This window comes from Sabethes cyaneus, chromosome 1 (assembly GCF_943734655.1).
Source record: "Sabethes cyaneus chromosome 1, idSabCyanKW18_F2, whole genome shotgun sequence".
Lineage (NCBI taxonomy): Eukaryota > Metazoa > Arthropoda > Insecta > Diptera > Culicidae > Sabethes > Sabethes cyaneus.
In genome coordinates this window covers 9350161-9377695 of record NC_071353.1, presented here as the reverse complement: position 1 = coordinate 9377695, position 27535 = coordinate 9350161, and the positions used below count along the sequence as shown (strand labels likewise).

The window sequence follows — 27535 nt, the reverse complement described above, 5'->3', positions numbered from 1 at the left end:
AATTACATCAATGTAGCAAACCATAACATTGGATGTTTTTCGGTGTTTTATCACATAATATTTGTTAAATATGTTCTTTTAAAGTAGAAAAATAGCATAGAAACAATTTGATTGATATTGCTTGACAAAGAAAAGCAACTGATAATAACTATTACGACTTACTGCAATGGTTCTGTTTAGATCGAAACACTGACTGCAAGATCTTTGTATATTTCCCTGCAGTTGCTATGCAATTAGTCGTTTCACTGCATGATCACGATCTGCAATATCATGGAATGGAACTCGCTGCATTTCCGGTTCTCTTGGTAATTCTACCTTTAAGTTTCCATTTATTTGTCCACCAGGAAAAGCTATCGTTTAAAGTGTTTTCACTATAGCTTTGATTTCAACGAACTTTGGCATTTCGCTTTTTCCGCAGCTGAAATGAAACCGGAACAGGTGATTCAGCTGGAGGGCTGCAGGCTGCAGGCTGCCGGCGAGGGACGCCCCGGAAGCCATGCAATCGCATTCGATTTCAACTTTCTAATTACGAAAGGTTCTGATTTACGCTTCGTTTCTTCCTTGCTGAAATTGCACTTTCTTTCTTCCGTTCATCCTTCAATGAGCACGGACGACCGACGGACGCACCGTGCACCGGTGCAGCGAATGCTGCTGCCAGTAATTTGCGGAAACTTGTTCTATCCCTTGATGGTGCAGTTTTGTACGGCAATGTGTAGGAGGGGTTTCTGTTAGACGGGGGATTTTTCTTATAATTTTAAAGTGGCAGGATAAAGGTTGCAATATGCTCATACAAACTTCTCAAGTGGATAACATTTGTCTTAACTTTTAGAAGAAAAACAACATCCAAGGTTCAAGCGCTGCAACAAAATTTAGTGTGAAAATTAAGTTTCAATCCAGCTTTTTACGAGCCATAGTGGCGGACGGCATAATCAGTGTTCGTAATATTTGAACATCGTTTTTGATATCTCAGTAATACATCGCACGTTTTGTTTCCGCGCGTTCATCAAAGCAACGTGTGGAAAGAAAACGTGCGATGAATTACTGCAATGTCAAAAATACTGTTCAAATATTACGAATACGGATTACGGATCCATTACGCCATTACGGATCGTGAAAAGCTGGATATTTTATATTTTATATATGCAACCACGTATGTAACAGATTTTTCAGAAGTCACCAGTCAAAATTTTGCCACTCCCCCGCTTATGTTTATGGGGGTAAACATAATCCGTCATTGTTGATGTCCTGCTAGCAGTTCAATCTGGCGTCAATTAACCTCTTTGAAGCGAGGCAATTACCGCGACAATATAAAAGCTATCAAGCTCGATTCGATGGATTCAATTACAAGACGATTCCCCATTCTACGCCACCCGGTTTATTCTGTCCTTAACTTCGCTTTTGTCCTGAAACACACATACGCACACACACACAGGCACCCGCACAACATGCACAGCAGAAAAATGCCCTAGCCACTTTGCTCAAACTGCCATCCGATTTCGATTGAATGAGCTCGAATAGAAAAACACCCATTCAGGCAAACACATTTTCGTCACCGAACCGATTGAATGTATGTTTTTCCCAGCTCCCACCCCGACCCGCCCGTTGATTCCGCCGATTCCGGAGGAATCTTTTCAGGACAAAAATTTATGCCAATCGTGTGAAAGGATTTTGCTTTCTTGCTTGCCGACCGTGCATGCACTCCACCGATCAGGGAAAGAGGAGCTGATCACTGCCCGCCCGGCAGCCAGCCGCGGGAGTCGCAGCTCTGCTTCTTGTTACGACTGTTTATGGCTTTTAAAAAAGAAACCCCGTTGCCGCTCCCGCCTGGCACCATTCAAGTACCGGAGCCTCCACACAAAACCATTGATAAATGAGCAGATGAAGATGAAAAAAAACGCTCACATATTCTGGTTTAAGGATTTCGAGTTCGACCCGATCCGGGGTTACCGTGGGAAAAGAACGGGCTCCAACTAAATAGGTAGACAAAGTTCAACGACATCCTCTTCCCGTTTTATTTTTTTGCTCTCGGATAACGATGCAGCCCGAAAATCTACTCTTACGCATGGTGGCGTTCCCCGCCCCCGGGGAACGAACACAGACGTTTGCAAATAAATTGGAAAGCTCACCATCTGCAGATTAAAAATGACTTTTCCTCGCGCGTTTCCGCTTTGTTTATGAAGACGGGAAGGAAAACATGTGTCTGGTAGTCATTTTTCTTCGCAGCCGGATGAGGCCGCGGCGCGGCAGTCGCTGTCGGTTCGGATGAGCCGCCCGCAGTAATTTATTATGCAATCCTGGACTGGAAACCATCCGCGCCGAGCCGAGTAAGCACAAAATTGTACGAGCTTCTTCCTCCATTAACAGTAGCAGGTTATGATAAAACTAGACAAAGAGAAAAGGTCGTAATTTTCGAACGTGACCTTCGATTGGATGGGGGCGAAACGGGCTCGTTATCGACCGTCCTCAAAATGAAGCGGTCCTTTTTTCCACAGCCAGTCGTTCAGTCCCACGGCGGCAGCTGATTACGGAATTACGTCAAGATGATACTCTCCGCCGCCACCGACACATCCAACCGGCACCGGTTTTTGCCAACCTTATCGGATTAGGCAACATCTGACCGATTTCCCACGACATTCTCGTTCGTTGCTTCCTTGTTCCGCCACAATCCGTACCGAAGACGAAAATAGCCGGTCGCTGCCGGTGGCAAACTGCTGTTGGTTTCTTTGTTCCGGTCCGTTTTTGACGGGCATCCTACTGCGTCCACTCGTGCCGGAGTGCCGATCAGGACGACGTACGTCGCTGCTTACTGTTCGAGCCGAACTGTGGCCGAAAAGGCTTTTTTTCGCTCCGTCGTCCGTAGGCTCAGCTCGGGTTTCCTTTGTTCCGGTTCGGTTGGTTGGGCTGCTTTGTACGCACGCATACGCATACGAAACGAACGACAGGCGACGACGACGACGGTAGGCTCGTCGTCGGTGGTTGCGTCATCGCCGCCTGCTCGGATCGGGTTCAATATACGCACAAAGCCGCCAGCCAGACAAGCAGACAGACAGACTGATGGCCAGCGGCGACCAGAGGAGGCAGAGGCAGGCTCCGCTGCATCCCCATTCGGTGATAAGGGATGTCATAATCGCTCTACGAGTGCGAGACAAAGCCTTTCGGCTCCAGTCGGCAATAACCCCTCGTCCCTTCGCCCACCATGGACGATGCCATGCGTGTGAAAGTGGGTGGTTGGTTGGGTGAATAGGCTCTACAAAAAAATGTGCGTACAGGCACCGAGACAGGCGGACGAGACGCTCTGCACCAGACATTAAAGCTGATAGGATCGAGTAACTTGGGCTTGGGACTTTGTGCGTGCGCTTTTGTGCTCGGTTGGTCCTGTTGATTTGAGCTGTGAGTTGGTTAGGTTTTTTTTATTTTTGTTTTGAAACTGCGTGACAAGTCGTTTCGGCTGTAAGGCCTAGGTCAAATCATGATGGGAATTGTGCGTGAGTCAGGCGGTTTTTACTTGTTCGAAAACAAATGGGTGCTAAGAATGAGAATGTTTTTTTTTTGATTGACAGGAGTTTCTCAATCGCAGCAAGGCCAATCGATTTTTCTCAACTAGATTCGTTTGCTTAGATGAACGAGGGCACCAGCAAGTTGTGATGCCTGGTAATATAAATGCAAGTGTAGAGGTTGTATTTTATCTATTGGTAACTTTAATGGGGGCGCGTGGTACTTTTTTAGAAATGGGAGAAATTTGATATTTTTTCAAATTATAAATTGGTGTTTTAATAGATATGCTCCTAGTTGCTCTACAGAATACACTATAATACACATAAAAGAAACGGTAAATGTGATAACAAAAATGATAGAAACATTGAAGAAGTAAAACAAACAAGTTCTCTTATCCATTGCTCCTTGACTTTTATACACATTTATGTGCTTTATAGAGGGTTTCTAACCTCACTTTTTTGACAGCAGAGGTTTGTTTACATGGTATTAGAGTTTTGACTCAATTGTTTTGTTTTTATTGAAGGAAAAGTGCTTTACATGCTTTATAAAGCAATCGATACAGTAATCTTTCACGAAAAATCTAACCGAAACGGCTGGATTTGACAAAATTTACATAAATATACCATCCGGAGGTGTCATTTGACGGCAAAATTAAGTCATCATGAAATGATCTACACCGAAATTCCGGCATAGAAAAAATGCTATAGTCGAGGAAAAGCTCTGGCAGCACGGTTAACGATTGTTGTTTTCATTCGATTGCACTATTGTTTGGGCAATTGGAAGTGTTTAAACACAGTATTTATTTATGCAGTTTGTACGAGTGTAGTGTTTATTGTTGCTGCCTTCCTGTGGTTTGCTGATTGACAAAGGATAAGCACGGATAAGTACTTTTTCAAAGTTAAAAAGGTTTTCGGTAACATGTCATGAAAACCCCAATAAAAACTTTTGCGTTTTCAATTATTCAAGCAAAGATTTGGTTGTGGGCTACCGCTCTCCAATTCCTCCAACACCGAGTACTCTCCGCCAGATATCGCTCCACCTGGTCTAACTAACTTGCTCGCTGCGCTCCTGCGGTCGTCTTGTTCCTACCGGATTTGAGGCGAACACCCTCATTGCAGGGTAGGGTAGTCTTGGAACATACCCTGCCCATCGCATCCGTCCAGCTTTAGCCACCTTTTGGATACTGGGTTCGCCATAGAACTGTGCGAGTTCATGGTTTATCCTCCGCCTGCATACTCCGTTGTCCTGTACGCCGCCGAAGAAGAGCCAGAATTGCGCCAGACCATACCGGAAAAAGCATAACGCGTTGTTCAGCATTGAAAGGTGAGATATAGCTGAGAGTAACTGCTTGAGAGGAACTGTCCCGAGAAAGTGACGCAACTGCCCGGGGTAGTGCGTATCGCATCTTGATGGTTAAAGTCAATGGACCTGCGACAGTCAGGAAGTGGCGCTTATTGTGGAGGGACATTTCCCGATACACGACCCTACGAAATTGCTTCCAACACCGTACGGTGCACAAGAGAGGGCAACGCTGATGGTCTGCAAGTCTCTAAAGATGAACTACTAGTAGTGACTCACGGCTGAAGAATAAGAAGGCACTCGGTCCGGATGGCAGCAATGCGAGCCTTTCAGGGTATGTTCAGGACTGTGCCGCTGAAATGTCTAGAAGATGGTAGCTTTTCGGACAGATAGTAGGCCCAGACGCTAGTGCTGTTGCCGATTCCCCAGGAAAGCCTGCGAGGGGTCCAGCGTCATACAAGTCGATATATCTGTTGAATACATGCGGATAACTCCTGGAGAGGATAATCTTGAACAGACTTACAAGCCATACAGAAGGTCTGTCAAACATCCAGTTTGGGTTTCGGAAGGGGAAGTCCACGGTCAATGCTATTCGGACAACCGTCCAGCGAGCCGAGGAGTCATTCAAACAGAAGCGAAGAGGATGCCGTTTTTGCGTCGTTGTTACGATGTTAAAACGACGTTAAAGTCTCTTCACAGAATGCATGTCCCGGGATAGCTATGCTGAGGATTCTAAGGAGTTACTTTAGAAATCGGAGGCTTGTTTGCGAGATTACTAAGGGGTGTAAGACAACGAACATTACGTCGGGAGTTCCACAAGGCTTTATCTCTGGGCCAACGCAGGTTATAAAGCTCAAATTTCCCACCATGAAACAGAGGTCTTACAGTCGTCACCGACGGCTAGCACGACCGGTTGAACTTCAACAGCCACGTCGACTACGTTTTCGAGAAGGTGGCAAAGGCTATCAATGCGGTAGCAAATCATGCCGAATAGCTACGGGCCTAATAGTAGCAAGCGGAGGTCGCGAGAGTCGCGTTCAAAACAATATCGTCGGAGGCAGTATGCGTTATCACTGGAATGATTCCCATTGGCATCCCATTGGTACCGACTCCTACCGGTTCTGTTGATTTGCTTGAACAGGAAAAGCACGTGGAATACCGTTAACAGTGGAGGGCTGATAAGCGAGCTACCAACCCCGGTCAGCATCATCTCGATAGACACATCGAAGGGGGAGTGACGAGCACGACGGAACAGACCAAGCTTGAACAGAAACCCTCGAGGGTCACCGTGAAAGGATGGATGTTATGTTGGTTACCATCTATCTACCGGATCGGTCCATGATTCGAAAGGCGAAGTGGCGAACTCGACGGAGTATTGCTGAGCTCGATAAGAAATCCTGCAAGGGTGACCGTTAGGTCATGACGGTCGCCATCTGAGGATAGGTACCTGTTTTGACAGGTGCAGGGAAAATGAATGAAATCAAGCGACATAGAGTAGCATCAAGTATGGGAGAACCCTGCGTAGGTGACTGTGAAGGTATGGACGTTATGACGGTCGCCATCTCCAGATCCGTTCACGTCTCGACAGGTGTACGGAGCAGTGTACAGACATAATCTCCCCCCAAGTAATTCTTAACGGTAGTTTCGATGGGGTTAAGAAAAGGCGCCCGTGAGGTTTTTAGTTGGTTAAAGTCTCAGTACTTGTGGCTTAAGTAGCACGTTCTCCTCATTGAAAGAGAGCTTTGTGCCTAAGGTTAAAGTCTCACGCTGTGCCGATGTTTTTCTTTTACATTAAAACTGTACTTAAATTTAAATGAATTTATTTCCACATGCTTCTGAGTGAACTTTTCTCTTAACTCCTCTAATATTAGCACAGTGTTCCTGCCAACTTTTTTCAAAGCGTTGAGCCGCTTGGATCGAAGTTCCGGAATTGTTGAATGTGGAAGTTTCGCTAGACAATCGACCAGTAGTTTTCGATCGGCCGGAGTTGTGAACAGTTAAGTGAATTGGAATCCTTAGAGACATAAATAATGTTATTTTATTCAACCCAAGCAAATGTATTTTTAGCGTAATAGCACACACAAACAGACAAGATACTCGCATTAATTCCATCGTCCATGTCATGTCCATGTCCATCTATCACAATGGATGATGGATATTTTGTGAGTTGTTAATGAAGTTTACTACAGTGTGTTTTTACTAACTTCGGTTCTCTTGCATTATGACGATCTGGATAAGGTTAAGGATAAGATCATTTTCTTTAGTTCCAAAAATTTAATATAGGAGTCGCATCGAAACAGTTTTGCCGGTTTGAATATTAATTCGGGACATTCGCGGCCTAAAGGCCAAGATCAAAGTGTAAATAACCCGGGTCGTTGAATAAAATAACGTAAAACTTGCATAAATTAGAGTTTCCCAACAATTTTCTAGAAATTTCTTTTCTAACATTTTGCCAGCACGTTGCAAACAAAACAAAACAATCTATTCCGAATCGTCGAAAGGAAAAAAAACACCAGCTTGCCAGCTTAAGCATTGACACCCGTTGACTGACGGGTTGAAATCAAAAAGACAGAAAAGAAAACCCCAAATCTAACTGCACTGAAAGCCTTCAGGATCGCGTGACCGTTATTTTCCCTTACGAATGAATTTCAACCTCAGAAAGGTCGGCACGTTTCACCGGCTGTCAGAAAGGGGCCTAGTTCAAGTTTTTGTTTGGCCAACTGCTGCTCGTCTACTTGTGTGTGTTTGTTTGTGTGATTGCTACTGCAGACTGCAGTTAGTAGCTATCGTTTGTTATACAATCCTTCGGGAACACGACCGATGTCGAGGTCGAAAGTGAAACCGATCGCCGGTCTTGTCGTGCCAGCCAGCCAGCATGTGTCGAGTTCGACGAATCAGGCAGTTGTATCGATATTTCCTGGGTCACGTTCCGCAAGATCTACCAAAGTACGCTCAGTTGAAACTAGCGTTGAATTATTAAAAGCCTCCAGGGGAAGCTTTCCAGAGATGGGGTGGTAGCGTGGTTCGATTTCAACGCTGATGGATTGGGTGGTTAAAATTTATCTATACACTGCCCCCTCGCGGGGGGAGCCAGCGAAAAACTTGGACGCCAAGGAAGGTGGAAAACGATGATTATTTTATATCTCTTGCCGGTATCGCCGGCTGGACGCGGATGGAATGTTTAATTTTTGCTTCATAGTAGCTTCCCCTGGTTGGGCAGTCGGTGCACAGGATAGCGGAGGAGTGAGAGGCCTCCGTAAAAAGAAAGGCTATTGTTCGATCGAACCGTCGACGGTTCTGCGGAGCAGACAGTGGCCCGGTGAAGGGGGCTTTCAATACATCAGTGGACGCGCGGAGGTGTGCCTTGCGTGATAAGATTAATCTGTGCACATTGTCTGGTTCGTTTTTGCTCCCTTGAATGCACATTGTTTGCCGTAATCGAAAAGAATTCATCGTTTTTTTTTGCGTGAACAACATGGAAATTGATTTTCCGATTGTATAGCTGGCAGATGTTGGTTATTAATTTTCGAAAGATTAATCGAGTCTTTCGCAAAATGCTCGAGATTACCTCGAGGTTTAAGATGAAACGTCAGTGACCAGCCTTAAAGTTCGTTAAAGCAACCGAGGTTCCAAACTTCCCACGTTCTCCGGTAGAATGCGGCTCCAACCTCCAACGGAGACGTGAAAAACCATTCCAGCTTATTGGAAAATAACACATTTTTATGACACGGGTGTGTGTGATTCCGGCAGCAGAAGCAGCAGCAGAAAAAAATCGAGCCATCGTCTGCACTGTTCCTCTCAGAACAAGAAAGAACTGGCGAAATTTATGACGTCTCGCTGCTCTCCGCGGCACTCCAGCTGGCTTGAGCGTACCTCTCGAAGGAAATTAAACAGCTTTCATTTCTTTTGCCACCGCAGAATACGATGAGGACGACAACGACGACGACGAACGAATGCCTTAACGCGGCTCGCTAAAGGAGAAACCTGCAATGAAGAACGGGGGACTTATTTCCGTCCGATTCGTTACCTTCCGTTCGTATCCGACGGCGGTGGGAGCATGGGCGGGACTCCACAGAAGCACGTAACCGGGTAGAGAATCGAGAAATCACCGTGCCGCAGAAACCCTGTCCGACATGGCGAAATCGCAATTATTTCAAGACGTGACCATAATGTTATTTAATTTATCTTGTCCCCGTGTCCGGAAAGTCGAGAAGAAGGGAATTTACCATAAAGTACATCATATTTCGACTCCCCCCAAGAGGTTTGGAACTGACATAGGAGGAGGGGTCCGACAGCGAGCCGAATTGTGAATAACTCACCAAATTTCAGTGAAAATGTAACAAAAGTATTAACCTGTTTTTTTTTTCTTACCTTTTCTTTTTCAGGTAAATATTGTATACTCAACCAATCTATTTGGCAACAATCCTTCGCAGAACACGGTAACTAAATAATCGTTCCGAGCTATAAAGCGGAGAGAGCAAACAACCCATAATCTTTTTCGTAAATCCACTTCTCCTCGGTGTATGGCAAAGGGACAAAAACCCCCAATCAAACATGCAATCATAATTCTTCACTCCCATGAAAGTCACCCAGCATACTCAGCGACTGTGACTATGTATGTGTGCGGATGTGAGTGTGTAAGCATTTCTGTCAGTCTATATCAGCAGTACTTTACAAGTCGTCGCCGTAACCGACCGACCGCTGCTGCTGCTGCGCCGCTGCCATCATCTCAGTCGCAGTCAGCATCGCTTACTATGGCTGCTTGGTCGTCGTGATTGAGAAAGCGACGCGCTACTGTCACCACAAATTTCACTTTCAGTGGCTGCTAGCCAGCCAGCTAGCAACTTCTAGCGAGAAGCATTAACATCAGCATTTACATGAAATTATATCCAACATATGTTCGGGTCCCGAAGGCGAATCGTTTGCAAAAATGGCTGCAGAACGAGAGAAGAAAAAAATGAAGATCGTTTGCATATTCATACTGAGGAACAACTACCGGCTAGTGAATGTTCTTGACTGTAAAGCTTGAGTAGGGCAATGTAACGATTTTGGTTACACGGAATCTATTTTGGTCCATTACGAGCAAAAACATGGAAGAACACAAAATGCATCTATTACCCTAGTGAATGGGAAGTGTGACAGTTAAACTCTGCTCAAGCTGGCAGAGGTTTTCGCTTTTTCAACAGCGAAGTAGCTTTTAGAATCTGTATTTTTATATTTTTTCTATATTGCTATAAAAAAATATCTATATTTCGACCTGATCTTTTCCTAAAAACACTTACTTTGATAACTGCACCGAAACATAATTCACCCAGCAATATCACAATGGCCAGGTTCTTAACGGAATCCGTCTATTGTTTAGAGCAATTAAGCAACATAATTTACCCTCCATTTATATAGCTTTTTATGTCACTGGAATTCAAAACATTTCTCAAAATATAGAAAACCTTATTGCTAGTGCCTAAATCTGACAGGGAATCTGACATAAGTAATTATCGTGGCGTTGCCATCACGTCTTGATTATTTCCTCAAAGCAAAAACAAAACAGCACAAATGCTACACGACCTCTTAAAAGGGTGCTTGCCCACAACCGAATTATTCTCGTTTACGGACAGCATTCTATTGAATTCTTTGAATTGCGAAAAAATTAGCATTAAGTTAAGGTGAAACGGTGCTGAATCCCAACATGGCCGGAAAAATGGCGTCCATGTGAGGATATGGATGCCATCGACAGGCTTGGCATGCACTTTTTGCTTCGATTTTGCTCTTTTGATTACTGTACCTCAGTCATCAAGCATGAGCTTATTGGTGTTATTCGCTAACAAGCAAATAAACTCAATGGAATGAACTCGAGTTTATACCCGAATCATTTATGGCGTTCCTCAAGGCTCTCATTTGGGAGCTCTTCATTTTATTTTGTTTGCAAGTGATATTTTCTTCAACCTCATGTAGTTCAAAAAGCTGACTTATGCCGACAACACGAAGTTATTTTTAGACTTAAAAATGTATGATAATGTATGATGGATGACGACGAGTTCTTCAGCTCTTTCGTGGTCTTGACGATGAGCTGCTTCTCCGTTTTGACGGAACAATGAAGCCACCTTTCTCTCGAGGTTCTTCCTCATTTTCTGCTGCACTCAATCAATCAATGCTCAATAATCTGATATAAAGTTTGTCATAATCATAATGTCGCTTACTAGTAATGAAGTCAACTCATCTGAATCTGATCGCTCCTATGTTCTTGATCACTTAAAGCAGCGGTTCCCAACCTTTTTTGGTTCGCGAACCCCCTGGCGGAATTCCCTATACTATTCTACAGCGAACTAAATTTTTGGCGAACCCCTAGGGGTTCGCGCACCCCCATTTGGGAAACGCTGACTTAAAGCGATTGTTTCCATCTCTGATCTACGGATTTTCATAATCTTTACGGAAACTTAAACGTTAAGATTTACGATTATGCTACCATGCTGTCAAGTGGCAATACGAACTTGCATATTACACTTTGGCGGCAGGTAGAACTCTCGCATCACCATTTTATGCGTTGTTACCATGATATTTTTCACTTTCAGGCTTTCGTTCTCTGACCGTAGTAAGTTCACATTAATAGTAATACTGATATTTTCCCTGTTGGGGTACGGTAAAAAGGTGATGACGTAATGATGACGAAGATGCAATGAAAAAATTACAAAAAATGATGAAAGGTTGACGGAAGATGACAAAAATACGATGAAAATTACATAAAAATAAGTTGAAAAGACACAAAAACAGCGACAGAAAAAGCGACAAAAATAACAAAAACAAAAACCGACGAAATGTAAAGAAAAAGACGAAAAGATATCGAACACACGACAGAAAAATAACAAAAAAACAACAAAAAGACAGTAAAAATAACATATGCTTGTTGTCTTGACAACAAACAGGATGATAAAAAATCACAAAAGTGATAAAAAGCCAGCAAAAAGATGACGAAATGATGACAAAAGACAATTAAAACAAAGAAAAGAAGACAAATTGACGATGAAAAGCCGCCAAAAAACAGACAGATGTCAAAAAAGATGAACAGACGACAAAAATACGATGAAAAGATGGCAAGAAAACCATTAAAATACAACAAAAGTACGACAGAGAGAATACGAAGAAATGACAAAAAGACGGAATAAGATGACAAAAAACTACACAAGAACGACAAGAAGACAGCATATGGACGACAAAAAGACGAAGAAGAGGTGGCGAAAAGACAGCGGAGTGATCACAAATGGGCGAAACGACGATGAAAAAACGAAAGACAACAAAAATACGATAAAAACGCCGAAAAGCACCACAGAATCACAGAAAAATGCCAAAAAAGGAGATAAGAAGAATTAACAGATGCAGAACAGGCTGTGGAGAAACTGTAAAAAGATAACAAAACAGGACAAGAACTGTCAATAAAGGCTACAAATAATGACTAAAGGATGCCATCAAGAGCAACCCACAACGCCACAAAAAAAAACGATAAAAAATGACTACAAATCGCCGAAACGTCTGATGTTAACAATAATGAAATACGGCTAACAAAAACAGAGCAAAAAGCGACAAGAAGACGACCGCAAAAGGTAACAGAATATACATAACAAAAAAAGAACGAAACGAAACTACCTAACAAACGACGAAAAATGAAAGATTAAAGACGGAAAAACGAAGACGAAAACGAGGTGAATGACAAAAAATCAAGAGCATACTTCGGGAGTAATTTAGGTGAAATTTCAATGAGAACTGATTTGATTCTAAAAAGTATTCCTAATTCTACGCTCCAGATATTTTAATTACAAACTGAAACATTCTCAAATTAAAATCTAACGGGTGGCAACTAAAATTTTGGAATTTTTTCGAGGCCTCTATACTCAACAACAAACATGTGTTAGCGCCTCTCTCTCTCTCTCTCTCTCTCTCTGTCTCTCTCTCTCATCTTTTTGTTAATATTTTTTGTTTTGTTTATGCTTGCCCCGTTTTGCTTAAAATGGCATTGAAACAAGAAGCATTTCGGGAGCGCGTTCCACACTTCTACGAACTGCCACAGAAATCTCGGCAAAAAGTATACGGTACAACATTTAAAAAGCGAATATGTTGCGGGTTCGACTGTTTACCATAGTCTAAGATGCCTAACAACTACTGCAAGCAAAGAACTACTGGAAGACCAGCCAAAATTATGGACGCAGGAGGAAGTCGTTCTTTTTCTCTTGCCTTTAACAGCAAGCCCTCTGGTTTGACTGTCTCCCAATCTAAGATTTTTTCGAGATTTTCAGTTCCTTGGTGTACAAAAGTAACTGGAGGGCCACGAATTGCAAACAGTTGATTCTTCCTAGGAAATATTCCTTCCATCATGTTTTCCGTAGCCCAAAGCAAACACAAAACAAGATAGAAAACATTCAGTGATATTGCTACTCGACCGCAACCGAATAGTGTGGCATTCGTTCATCCTTCAATGATTCATCATGCCTTCAACAAACTGATCCATTTTTCGAAACAAACCATATAGGTACTCACATCTAACACGTATCCGTGCTGTCGGGTATCCTGCGCGAACTGACAGGATGGATAGATGAAAAATTAAGTTATAGCTCCCGGGAGAATACCCTCAGCGTAGATTGTTTCGGGATTTGTTTTGCTCTCTACCAGCCCCGAAATCAGCCCGGAAACCGGAAGGTCGCTGCCACAATATTCGATAGCTAAGTCATTAACCTGCCTTGCCTCCTTCGGCAGATCAAGATTAGTGTATCTACTACCAGCGCGGTTAGTAAAAAGAGTAAAAGTTTTACAACTCCTCTAGATGATACGTCGGTTATTTTCTCGTCATCGCTTGCGAGACGCACTAAAATGGAGCTTTAAAACGAGTGCATTAAATAATTAATCTTTTACGACAATGACGACGACGACGACGACTGTGGCGCGTGCATCAGAAAAACCGGAGCAAGATGATGATGATTATGATGAGCAACGACTATGACGACAGTAGCTTCTTTGCCAACCCGCACTGCTTAATTAAGAAATTTGGCATATTGAATGATGGTCGTTTTGGTCGGTAAAAGTAGTAAAAAAATAGTTTTTTTTACTGTGATTTTGTTTTGCTTTTATGCGGCCGCCTGGAGCCTGTGAAAGGCACTCGAAACTATGCAAAGTTGTAAATTATGTGCAGTTAAAGGACGGAACAGGTTTTTTGGGGATGCAATTTCCCAAACGGATTGCATCAGAATTCGAACGACAATCGTCGGTTTTTTTATTTCAAGGTCCCCAGCCTCCCTAAATGTTGTTTTGAAGCGTTGGTATTCAAAACAAACCAAAAGTAGAAATTCCAGTTGCTTTCAACTCTTGTAAAATATTTACTAAACAGCGATCCTTCACAGCCATTCGAAAGCTTGAAGCCGGAAATTGAATTACATTCGGAATCAACTTTGCAGTTCGACGGCCGAAACTTTCTGTCAATCGCAACCAGTTTGGAGGTTATGTGGGGATTCTTGCTTTCCACTTTGTAGCTTCCGAGCACGCGACTTTCCTCCAACAGGTAGACAACTGAGTATCCACACAGAAAGACGTACCAAACTGAACCGAAAACTAGAAGTTAACCAAATTATCGTTATTTTATTATCGCGAGATAACAGACTCTGCTTCGGTTGGAGGTGCGCTGTCGGATGTCGTTCCAGTTCCAGTTCCAGACTGAGACAAACACACTCGCAGTTGAATGTAACCAAACGAAAAAACGATCACCACATCGAGAAATGGGCGAACAAAATGAGTGCTAATGACTCCATACAGGGAAGTTGCTGCCTTTATCAGGTTTGGGCGAGGAAGAGTTGTTGCAAGCAACCATCGAATGGAACATGGCAGCAGTGCAGGAACGTGACCGAAGGCGGAATCATTGATATTGGACGAGATGCGATTAAATTAATCCGAGATTTGTTCGCTGGCTCTAGCGAGCGCAGAGCAAATTACAAGTGTAAATGGTCACATTTCAGACAACGAACTTCGAAGAAAAAAGTGCCATCATTGTGGCTTCCTCCCGCACTAATGGGAGTTTTCTTCTAACTTTTCTGCTGATGACTGCTGATAAAAAGAAATGGATTTCGGTTTTTCTTTGTGTTTCCCTCTTTAATGTCGAGTCGTACAATGCTACATGGAATAATTAGCACTTTAATTTCTTCTGGCAACCTGTCACCTAGTAATCACTAAACTGCCAATCAAAATCCGATTTTAAAACGCAACTACCGAGCTCAGCACTAATCTGATCAGCCAACAGAACCGCCTTTATTTACCTTTCGGGCGAGATATCGTCACGAATATAATTAAGATAGAAACCCATCCATTACTCATTCCCGAATCGAAAACATACAGCGGTATGCAAATTTTCGGCACCTGCTGTTAAACGAAACGGGGACGAGGTGTCACTGCACACAGAACCCACCACAAGCCATCTTTCGTGGAAGGTTAAATTAGTGACCGCAAAGTTTTTCCCTCCTTTGCCTTTACCTTTGCTGCTTGGTCGGATCGAATGAAAAGCCCGACCTTACACACCAAAAACACGAAAAGTCACTTACTTAAACTTCCGCACGTCGGAAGACCGATAAGGTGAGGTGAGTGCATTTCTTCCGAGCCTCCCCTAACGGTTTGCGCTTGCATGCAGGGCCCCAACCCCAAGCAGGGTAGCTGGTTGCCGGTGTCATCCATCATTCATTTTTGTCCCTGTCTGCGCGCCGATAAGGAGCTCCGTGACAAACCGGGAAAAAAGTTCTTTTCATCTCCGGAAGCTGTTTGTTTCGTAATCTGCAGCTTGACTGGACACGATGTCGTTTTTCATGTTTTTTGTTGAACTAGAGGAAAACAAATGCTTTTGGCAACACATGTCAGTCGGTTTATCTAATAAAAAACACAAAATATGGTTAGATGGATCAAGGCTGCTCTTGCTGAAGTACTACAAGCAAAAACAAAAAAAAACACACACACACGCACGCACACAAAACACTGGGTGTCGTGTAAAAATATTAATCATCGCTAGCAGTCAACAAACGGAGCTGCGTCACCCAGGCGACGCACAGTGCGTTGAGCCATAGACAAAAATCATTTTTCACTTTTTTTAAATCGGGTATACTAAGTATTTAGAATTGTTTATAGATGCCTTCTGCTATATAAACAAGTATTAGTTTGCTTGGGAAAGTGCCACAACTACTATTACAAGCGTTCAAACTGTCAAGTTAGAGAGTGGATTTTACTTACAAATTTTGCTGTCATTTTTGAAGGTTATTCTTCACGCTCGTAAAAGTTTCATAGCTTGTGTAATCAAAATCTTTAAAGTGGAGAAAAACAACCAAGGTTAGTAGAATAAATTTTGGTTATAGAAGGAATTCATTTTGACCTCACTCCTAAGAAATCGCCCCATAGAAACGACACAGATATTGTCCTTCAAAAAACAGAACTCCAACTTTGATTACTGATTTAAAAAATGTTCCACCGACTTCCAAGCTAAAATATACACAGAATAATTGCTCAAAGTATCCTCTACAAGATCGAACAGGTTTTAGCTGCAACTACCTGCAACTCTGCAAGATATTTCAATATTTGTAGATCAACGTCAAGCACTGATAAACCGTCAGATTTTCGTTGATTCTACTATATTATGTTATCCCTGTTAAAATAAACCACTGTTTATGAAGCTTAGTGCTATTACTGTTCAAAATTAACCTCAATGCGATTTTATTTCATATAGCGAGTAAATATTTCTTTAAAAAAATTAATAAACTTAATACCGGCTGCCGTTTTTTCCCACTTCTCGGGTTGATAATAATGACGAACAATCAATGATAACGGTTTTCCTGCTGGAAACTCGTTTCGTGGATCTAATTAAAAGGTTTTAAAAATTGCCCAACGAAAACAGAACGTCGCTGCAGCTTTTGTCTCAAATTATGTCATGGAAAATTATTATTTACTTTTCCGTTACGGCTTAGAATGGTAAAAAAGGCTTAAGTATTAGGTACTTAAACACTAGCTCTGTTCACAGATATAGATTTGTTAGTGCGAAAGTATATTTTGCTTAGAAATGCTAAACGTCTTTTATAAACATAGCTTTCCAAGCTTTCATGCACTGAAGAAAAACTTTTCAATTACCGGAATTGCTGCCAAGGTTGATCTTCGAGTGCTGCTTAATCTAACACTAGATGGCATTGCTGAATTTACCAAAGTATTTCTAGTACAAATGCCGCTTTCACAAACAACTTTGGTAGTTATATAGCTGACGGCAACCCATATAATGATGAAAAACTTTTGCAATGCTTGCGAAAAAAATTTGACGTTTGGGACATTTTTGCCATTATGCAAATATTTTGAAACCTTCAAGCAAATACAAGCTTCGATTATCACAAACTACTTTTTTCATTACACTAGCTTGATAAAATGTCTAAAACTAGCAGTTTTGATTTTTGTCCTGCAGTCCAATACGTTCAACGCACTGTGCGACGTGCTCTTGCGTTCGTTTTAAACGTAGAACTACGTTTTTGTTTTCTATACAGTAGGATTTCGAATTTGACAACAAATGCGTGTCGCCTATGTTGCCAAAATCGAAACCGTGCCAAAATCGAGACCCTTTTTTGATATGAAAAAATTGAATGTAGGTGTATTAGAAATTGACTAAAGTTATCAATCAACGATTGCAACCCTTTTATGAATATATGAATATAGGGTACTACCACTTGTTTTAGCAGAACGTCCGTTGTTCATAGCAATGGGTCTATCATGACAAAAAGAATTGTACATATTGAACGATCGGTCATATTCACTAGATCCTGAATGAAGAGCCAAAAGGGAATTGGCCGGTAAGCAACATCACCTACACGTACCAGGGGAGTTGAGAATCGCCTTCCAGGGACTAGATTCATGAGCCAATCGTTGAATAAGCCCTCTTAATGCAGAATGGCCCCGGCAAGTGGGGAGAAGGGCCCTTACTATAATGAAAATAAAAAAATAACTTTTTTGTGTAGGAAATATAGACATAGCTTCTTCGGCAAAGTTGTATATATTTAAAAACAAGTAACTTTGCTGGGGAAAATAAAATTTATATCTTTATCGAGTGCTGAACTATAGGGCATATTCTTTAAAACTTCTTTAAAAATTGGTTTTTCATACTTAGCTTTGGTTAGTTGCATTTTACAAGAATATAATGTTCTAGGCAATTATCGAAGCTCTCAAAATACACGTTTTTGCAGAAGACCGCAAATCTCGTGGACCTTTACTTGCTGAGTTACCGCAAATTCAAGCTTTAAATTTGCATAGCTTCACGAGCCCATGGGGTAAAATGGGGCAAGCGGATTTATGAAATCAGCATTTCGCAGACGCATTATAGTAAGCGATGATGAATTTTTGACAGTTTTATATTAAGGCGGATATTCTTACGAACAAAAGTGCTGAAGACCATAAATGATCTTGAAAACAAGAGACACTAGGAAAAAAGTTCCGCTTTTCGCCCTTTTGGACTACTGTGCGTCGTAGTAAGGAAAGCCACTCTAATTTGCTTAATTTCTTAGGTTGATTTGATGAATACTACAAAAGTTCTTGTGCTGATTTGACTCAAACACATTTACCTTCCGATCCGGGCACTTTGAATTAACTAAAAAGCGATTATTAAAGCATTTTATTGAAATTACGCAATTGACTTTATTTCTGAAATTCATCGTACCGTTTAAAAATCCGTCCATCAAAATTTTTCATCGTCCGAACTAAAAATCACAATAATGTTTACGAAGCCAGCGCGCATGTATTTGTGTAGGACGGCATGACAAATGTTGTTCTGCAAAGTTTCTGCTGGTCATGCAAGTTTTGCCGGCTGCAGAATAACGACAATGCGTTGCGTGAGTTATTTTCATTTACGTAGGAAATTTGGAAAAAACGTAGGAAATTTGGCTGCTAGGAATTCTTTAATGGAAAAAAAGCATTTGAATAGAACTCATCACACTTTGATTGATCGCGTTTGATAGTCAACAAACTATAATATTAGAGATTAACTAATTTTGCATTGTGTGTCATAAAAATCACTGATACCTCATAAAAAAGAAAGACAAATCATTAGTATATTATTTAATACCATAATGGATCGTGTGATTCCGCTTGCCTAAACTACATTTGTAAGATTAGGCAGCCAGTGCCACACGACAGCGCACCTCCTAGCTCGGATACTCCATTTGAAAGATGGAGCATTACCTGGTACGGGCGCGTGGAGGTGCTAGGTAGAAACTAGGGATGGCCAGAGCTATGTTGAACGCTTTGTTAAGTTGCCATCCCCATTTCATACGCTACGATTGCAACCCTTTTATGTTCACAAAATCCGCGAAGAGCTATCCGTGCGGTGCAAGTAAGTATTTGACGACCTGCGGTGAGACATAGTCCTACGGCAATAAAAATATCATTGTTCGAAACATTCTATAACCGCAAACTTTTTTTCATGAACACACTTAGGGCAAATTTTTTCGTCATTTAAAGCATGTATGCGGAAACTGGCTGATGTTTAAGCATATTTTTGGAAGTAAAATATTTTGTGTTGCTAAACACGGTTACTTTTGTTGCCAAAATCGAGGCATGCCAAAATCGGACCATGCCAAATTCGAAATCCCACTGTATTGGGGTACATTTTAGAAGCACTTTAGAAGAACAAATCATTGCTGTTGTCATCCGTGCCTGTGAAGCGTTAACACTCCTTTACACTCATTTTAGGAGTTCTTTAGTTTTTCAGAAAAGAATCGACGTAGCTCCCGCTTAATTGGTAACATTGAAAATAAGGTACTTCAACGTTGATTCAAAATTTAGCGGTTTTTGAGTGCCTCGTAGCCTCTGTAACCTATAGTCTCTGTAAGCTTTCCACGAGCGATAATGGCAGCTGATGGGTACAACTTTCTGAAGGGCACAGTTCGGTTTTGACATTCAATGCAGGAGCTGTCACTGCGGTTACTATGGAAGCCACTAACGATTATTTGCCGGTTGAGTGGAAAAATGTAAACATTGTTTAGTTTTCACCCAGACCAGCCAAAGAGGGATTTAATTGAAGGAAAGCGAATTTTTGCGCTTTTTTTTAGCTGTCATTTTGTGAAATAATCTTTCCCTTTGGTCAATGCGACAATATTTCAGCAAAGAATAGCCACAAAACTGCGCTTCCGTAAAACTTAATCCCTTTTCGACTGGTCTGCGAAAACTAAACAATGTTTACATTTTTCAACTCAACCGGCAAACAACCGTAGTGGCTTCCATAGTAACCGCAGTGACTGCTCCTACATTGAATGTTAAAACCGAACTGTGCCCTTCAGAAAGTTGTTCCCATCAGCCACCATTATCGCTCGTGGTAAGCTGGATAGTTTACATTTTTTTTCCATCGTTATGAGTCATGTAAGATAATAGTGTCCTTAGAGAGGGTGAGTGACGAAGTCTACTACGGGAAATATAATTTAAGAAAAACTGTCGAAACTACAGTTGGAATTTGCGGAAATTCCTGTTTACTGCTACAATTATAAGATAAAATGGGTATAAATTGGCAAAGTAAACTTACAAAGAATAATGTTGTTAAAATGTTACATATTTCTATTATTTTGCTTCAATGGCTTCATGGGTAAAATTGCCGATATTTACTGATAATTATCAGTAACGCGTTGAAAATAGCTGGTAGTTATCAGTATTGATTCCTAATGCTAGTTCCCATCCCTAAGCCGGTCAGTGAAAAAACTAACACCAACATCCGAAGTACCCATGGAAGTAAGGGTAAACGGGGTAACAACGCCCGCCGGGGTAAAACCGCCCACCATGGTTTTACAGGGCCTTGCTCAAATTGGTGTTAAATGTTGATGACAGTCATATTACTGAATGCGTACGCAATATTTTACAATACCTTGTACAGCAATATCGTATAAACTATCGGAGAAATAAATAAAAATAGATTTTTCGTTATGATCGTTTCGTTTTTTATAACTTTGTTCCCGCAGAACTTAGGGTTTATTTTATTCAAAACGTTAAAACTTTCAGTAAATCCAACCCACATCGCTTCTCTGATCCTGTCTTCATCCGACAGTACCTAAATTAGGTAACTGTTCATGCAGTTTTGTTGAAATAAATAGTGAAATGTGTAAATCGGTCATTTGGGGGTAAAACCGCCCACAACGAACGGCGCAAGACCGTCGTGAATAATGCTAGTGCGATAAGGAGATTTTTAAAATAATTGCATAGTTTGGACCAAAGGATCTCAGATTTACATAAAACAATATAAATGTGCTTAGTTTATAGCTGGTGGACTGTTTGGAAAAATCTAAATCGCCAATTTTCCCTGCGGGCGCTATGGACATTTTCTTGTTTTCTCGGATATAGCTTTTTTTTAATAATTCCTCCCTCTTGGGACAAATAACATAGAATAAACATATTTTTTATGAAAATATAGCAAATTATCTTAGCAATGGAAAAGTAATATGTATCTGCTTTATCAATCAGAACAATTTGAAATGTCAAAAAATGACCTACCGGATCAATTGCAGGAACTTTAATACCCATATTGTTAGTTAGATTTAACTTATATCCTCTCTAGTCCTTAAAGATTGACTCCAGGATGCCTAACCCGATCCATCTTGTTGTCTAAGGAAACTACACGGTATCAATTTCAAGACTGTCGGTACCTATACTACTGATATTCTTCCAATACGAGTGGTTGCCGGACACTCTTTCGAACTTGCGAATCTCGGGGAACTATGTATTGTTTGATAGCAAACTGATTCAATTTGTTTAAATTAGATAAATTCATGAATCCAATGCCACCAGTTTCATTCAAATCGGTTGAATATTGTTAAAGTTATATGCTATGGCGGTTTTACCCCGTTAGTGGGCGTGTTTCACCCCGCATGGAAAAAATACTCTATTTTTTGGACGTGTTTCCAAATCGCAATAAAAAATAGAAAATCATTACAGATATTTATGTTTTTATTTTTTATATGTAGGTAATAGATCAATTGTTCATTTAAAGCAGATAAATTAGAAATTGAGCTACAACTTTTTTTTATACAGGTGGTTTTGCTTAGGCGGGCGGTCTTGCCCCGCTTACCCTTACCTATTTTTCCTTCGTCTCGCGTCTTCGGAAAACTTTTCATCTTCTGCGCCACCGCCAGCGCAGCGTAGCGTATGGCTCCATTAATTAATGTGAACTGTTTTCATCGCTCTATCCTCTCTGTGCTTGATGGTTGTGCAGTTTCGCTAAAGACTCGTTCGCCAAAGTGTATGTACGACCATTCTGATCGTTGTTTTGGCGAAACGGCGGACGTAAACTCGCCCAAACAAGCAGAAGTAATTGAGTTTTACGATTATGCGACCCTGCTGCTGCTCCGGCTGCTGCTGCTGCTCCTGCGAGATGACCAAAGTTGTCCATCTTCGTTGCTTGTTCCATCCAACCACTCCGGTTGGTCGGTGTGGCGGAACCCGAAACAAAAAATAGCTACTGTAATGGATGCTTAAATTTTCAATAAAATAAATGAATAAATAAAGCGAACTGACTTCGGTCGGTTTTCGGTGCGAGTTTTCTTTTTCTCCTTGTTTTCTTCTCGGGGTTTCCTTGCGGCGCGGACCCATTAGAGATAAATGCAACACGACGTTTTTGACAAGATACAATCTAAAGTGAGAGTGTTTTGTGTTCTCGTTCGTTCCTCCGTTGCGCTGGTCGACGGCGATTTCCTCTTTATTTTGTTTGCTGGCGGAACTTGTCTTGCCAGCAGTGCAGCGCGCGGAAAGGTTTGGTGGCTCGGAAGGGAGGATTCTTTCACTCACGGATATGAGAAGAAAAACAAGCTTCCACGAATGGAAGCTTCGCTCCGCGGCCACCGGTCCGGACGGAAGTTTGGCAACGACTTCTGTGTTGTTGCTTTGTCTACGATGGGTGGTACAGAGCGGAGAGGAAATTGATGTTACTTTTTAGTAATTAGGATTTAGTGAGTTACAGCGGTGGTGGGCGTGTTTGTTATTTATTCTGAATGATAAGAGCTCCATTGCAACCAAACTGTTCAACAAAATATGATAGATTAAAGCCACGCTGCGTTTCGGGTACTGCTCAGATCCTGTAGATAAAGTTTTACGAACAAAAATGTTGCCTTTAACAGTGTTGAAATAACTATCCTTGTTAGCAATACAAATTGCTTGGTAACTTTGTACGTCCTCGCTTTAAATCCCCAACAACGAGCAAGTGAAGCCAGCGGAGCAAACACTTTTCCGACTTTGTTCACCCGGAACAATTCAATTACCGCGACAACGAGCCCGCAAACGGTCGACACGACCGAAAGCGCATAGTTCGGAACGTCCTTATCTCTCATTATGCGATAGTTTTCCGGCGCGTTTCGTTTTTCCTCTCCACACTTAATTATTCCTACGTGCAAACGACATTGTTACGGTCCCCCTTTCGGACTTCTCCTAGCCGGACATCACTCAATGCCAGCCTGTTCCTTCCGTAAGACAAGTAGAAAAATTTCTTCACTCCAAACAAATGACGATTCTGAGTGTTTCTGAACGACGACGACGACCGACGACAACTACGACGGAACGATGGTTGGTAGACGACAACAATGGGTGCCATTGTCGTTGCTTGCCTTGCCGGCAGTTGTCACGCTATCGGATAATAAATTTAATGTCCTGGAACGATTTCACTCTCCTTCGAAAACTCCGGTTGGCTAAGGAACTCGTAAATAGAACGACACTCGCTGACCTGGAGTAAATTTCCATCCAACGCCGATCCTCCTCGATGTCATAAAACTCGTCGGCCCCTTCACATTACATTTTCCTTTATTTTAGAATTTTAAAAATTGGAGCGATTCTAGCGCAAAATTTATTAGCCGAAGGTTACAGCAATTTCAAAAGTGTAAAGCATGAATCACCACCGAATGCCACGCCTCCGCTCGCTCACGCATCCCCAACCGCTTTCCTTTCATAGGCAGCCACCCAAAACGCACACGCTTTTACGCACCATTCTGGAAGCTTCTTCTTCCCGTGTGCGACAGAAAGAACGGGACAACCGGTGGAACGGAAGGAGAAGCATCGAGAAGGAGAAGAACAAGCGGGCATAACGAAACGAGTGCGGAAGGGAGGAGTCAAACTGCTGCTGAATAGGGCTGGAAACGATTCCTAACGGTGCGGTGATGATGTGCGTGGTACGCAATGCAATGATGGCGCAGGAAGATGGACCGATCCACGTGGTAGGTTCTTCCACACGTAAAGGGGTCCCTGTCCTGCATGTTTTTCCTCTTGCAATAAGGAATTCTAGTTGCCATGGCAACAGCGCACACAGCAATCGTGCTGTTTGAGAGAAGGGATCCGACGAAAGGACTGGTTTAGTAGATTCGCAGATGATGTGATCAATAGGGGGAAAAGCATTAATCTATGCGATGATTCTGCGGAAGGAGCTGTAAAAGGAGCAAGTATGTTTAACGCGCCGGTTTCGTTTTACTGCGAGGCATTTCATTTGATAGGTACTGAGTGAAACACTTTAAATCAATCAATTGCTATTGATGCATGTGAAAAAAGAGGATGGAAATAATGGATAGTAATCTGTTATTGAATTTGCATTGCATGGTACAATCATCGTAAGCTATTTGTTTTGGACAGTACGTTACGCGTACTTAATTTATTTGGGACACTTCCATTTGATTTTGCTGCAAATGTCCAAAATAGAGTACTCTATTCTCTAAGGAAATATATAAAATTTAGATCGGAACCATGTAGCATGCAACTTGTTTCCAATGGCTGACGATGCTCCAAGACAACTTTGACCACATACTGGTTCAGCTGGCGACAGGATCAACATAAGCAACAACCCAAAACAAGTCGCTTTTCACAAGATAGCATGCTACAGTCAGTCCACAATCATAGGTCACACACAATTATGGGTTCTTTTTAGCTTTTTCTGCTGATTAATGCGTGAATATTATACGAAGTGATTGCTAAAATTGTTCCTCATAAGTAGCACTAATATGTAATTTGATCAATCATAAGGTGATATTTATTTAAATGCTAATCAGCAGCTAGAGCTAAAATCACCCATAATTGTGTGTGACCCATGATTGTAAGCTAACTGTATATGTTGCCAAGGCATGACCCGATCTAAACATACCTTTATAATTTCAGTCCTTATTTTATTCGTCTGCGAGGCAATCTATTTTTGATCAAATTATTTTGTGTAGAACTTAGTTTACATGCTCATTCCATACTAAGGAAAATCGCTGTTAGTTTTTAATAACCTTTGAGATTGTTTGATTGTCGAAGTTATAAGTACGGTTAAGTCAAACCGAATCGCATAAACAAATAACAAATATATTTTAAACGAGTTGCTTTTTCTAAAGAAAAGCTTTTCCTGTTGGATTTATTTCACATAAATTATCAATATCGGATTTGATGCTTTGAGGGTATTCAAATTCAGATAGGGTACGAGGGGGTATTTTAAGCCTACTTTCCTTTTCTTTCGCTAAATAAATATTTTGCCGAAATATATCTTCAATATGTTATAGGGTTTATTTCTAATTCCCGTCGTAGTAAGTAAAACCATTCGAATTTTCATCATTTGTTGGATGGATTTAATGAATACACCAAAAGTTCTTGTACTGATTTGACTAAAACACACTTACCTTTCGATCCGTGAACTTTGAAATCACTGAAAAGCGACTATTAAAGCATATTATTGAAATTACGCAACTGACTTTATTTCTTAAATTCGTCGTACCATTTTATAATCCGTCCATCAAAATCTTTCATCGTCCGAACTACAAATCACAACAATGTTTACGAAGCTAACGCGCATGTATTTGTGTAGGACAGCATGACAAATGTTATTCTGCAAAATTTCCGCAAGTCAGGCAAGTTTTCCTGGCTGTTGAATAACGATAATGCCTTGCGTGAGCTATTTTCATTTATGAATGACTGAAATTAAAACGATTAATCGACATTTTCTTCTTCGTCGCACGAAAAACCGCAGGAAATTTGGCTGGTAGGACATCTTTAATGATAAAAAGCTTTTAAATAGATCTCAGCCAAGGGGTCGGTCACTCAGCACAGCCGTTTTTATGTTAGGCGACTTGAAACAAGCCGAACTGTGCCGATGCTGTACCGAAAGTGCCGAACTGCAAGATTTGTTAAATTCGTTCTAATCTGATAGATCTGGCAACCGTGCGAGATGATTTTGACAACTGGCAGTGCTCCCATTTCATCTGTAACATTGAACCGGAGGTGTGTAAAGCCATATAAATGTTATTTTTATAGGGCTTTAGAGGTGTGCCGCTTGATATCTCTGGAGTGCCTGGGCACAATGTGCTGAGTGTCCGACCACTTGATCTCAGCTCTTTTTGATTGATCGCGTATGATAGACAACAAACTAAAATATTAGGGAATAACTAGTTTTGCATTGTGTGTCATAAAAATGCTGATATTTTTAATAATTTGTGTTGGATTACAATTGGAGGCAATGGAGGCAATTACGACGAAGCAGCAACATACCCTAACTACTTTCTCAATGAATGTAAATAATTTGCTGATCCACCCGTTCTTCCACTAGAACTAGGGCCAGGCTAAAGAATTAGAAGCAATCGCTTAATAGGTTGAAAATACCATCCCTTACCGTGACAAAGAAAAAAACCAATCCTATCTGTAGAAGAGCATCACAACAATAGCTGATAGCTCACATGATCTATTTGAACGAAACGATAAACAGGAGACGTGAAAACGTGGGGGGAGACATGGTCTCTATAGTCTTGCCTTGCTGAGACGACAAGTAGCGCTTCTCGTTTGACGCAAAATTTAACAATCGCTAGCGAAGAACATCCAAGTTCAGTGACTTCTTTGCCAGTCTGTTGGATTCGTCACTCTGATCTCTCTTCAGTTGTCGAATAAATCTTTCGCCTTTTACTAAAGATTTCCGTGGAGAGGGATACTCTGATGAGTCTACTCTAAATTTTTGTTCGTCTCGATCCTTAAGTGGATCGAGCACTTAGTTCTCTAAACTAAATTAAAACACGCTGACTTTCCATGAGAAGAAACCGTAAGTTTCAGAGACTATAGATTACAGAGGCGCCGAGACACTCAAAATCCGCTAAATTTTGAAACAAAACGGAGAGTACCATAATAAATAAGGGTAACTCTCCGCTTTCGTTCAAAATTCAGCGGTTTTTGAGTGTTTCGGCGCCTCTGTAATCTATAGTCTCTGTACCGTAAGTGACTCAAAAATGGTTACCGACAAGAGACTATAAATTACAGAGGCGACAAGGCACTCACAAACCGCTAAATTTTGAACGAAAGCGGAGAGTTACCCTTATTTATGATGGTACTCTCCGTTTTGTTTCAAAATTTAGCGAATTTTAAGTGCCTGGTCGCCTCTGTAATCTATAGTCTCTATAGAGTAGAGGCGGGCAAAATGGCTTTTTTATGTGAGCGGCTCTGAATCGTTCATTTGCTGCCGCGAACAGGTCTTTAAGCAATAATTCTTTGATTCTTTACTCTGAGAATTGCTATGTCACATCGCATGCATGAATATTCGCCGTTTTAATACAAGACTTCAGTTTCGAGCATATTGTTAGAATTATTGATATAATTTGTCGAGATTAAGGTTAAGGTATGATTGCTCTTTTCTACGATCTCATTTTACGTTCAGCACATCAATTTGGCCAAGCTTCAATCACAGGCAAACAGACGGGACACTCGCATTAATTCCATCGTCCAATCAAAAACTACT

The 27535-nt window shown here is 41.4% G+C and overlaps 1 protein-coding gene and 1 non-coding gene across 2 annotated transcripts in view; both read left to right on the top strand.

The window, feature by feature from the left end:
• The window catches only part of LOC128741253 (headcase protein), a 157031-nt gene that overhangs the window by 63122 nt on the left and 66374 nt on the right, over positions 1-27535 (top strand). The gene's annotated exons all lie outside the window — the stretch shown is intronic.
• Positions 26667-26789, top strand: LOC128733229 (U5 spliceosomal RNA). The gene has a single exon (XR_008411904.1). It is a non-coding gene; the product is annotated as a U5 spliceosomal RNA (small nuclear RNA).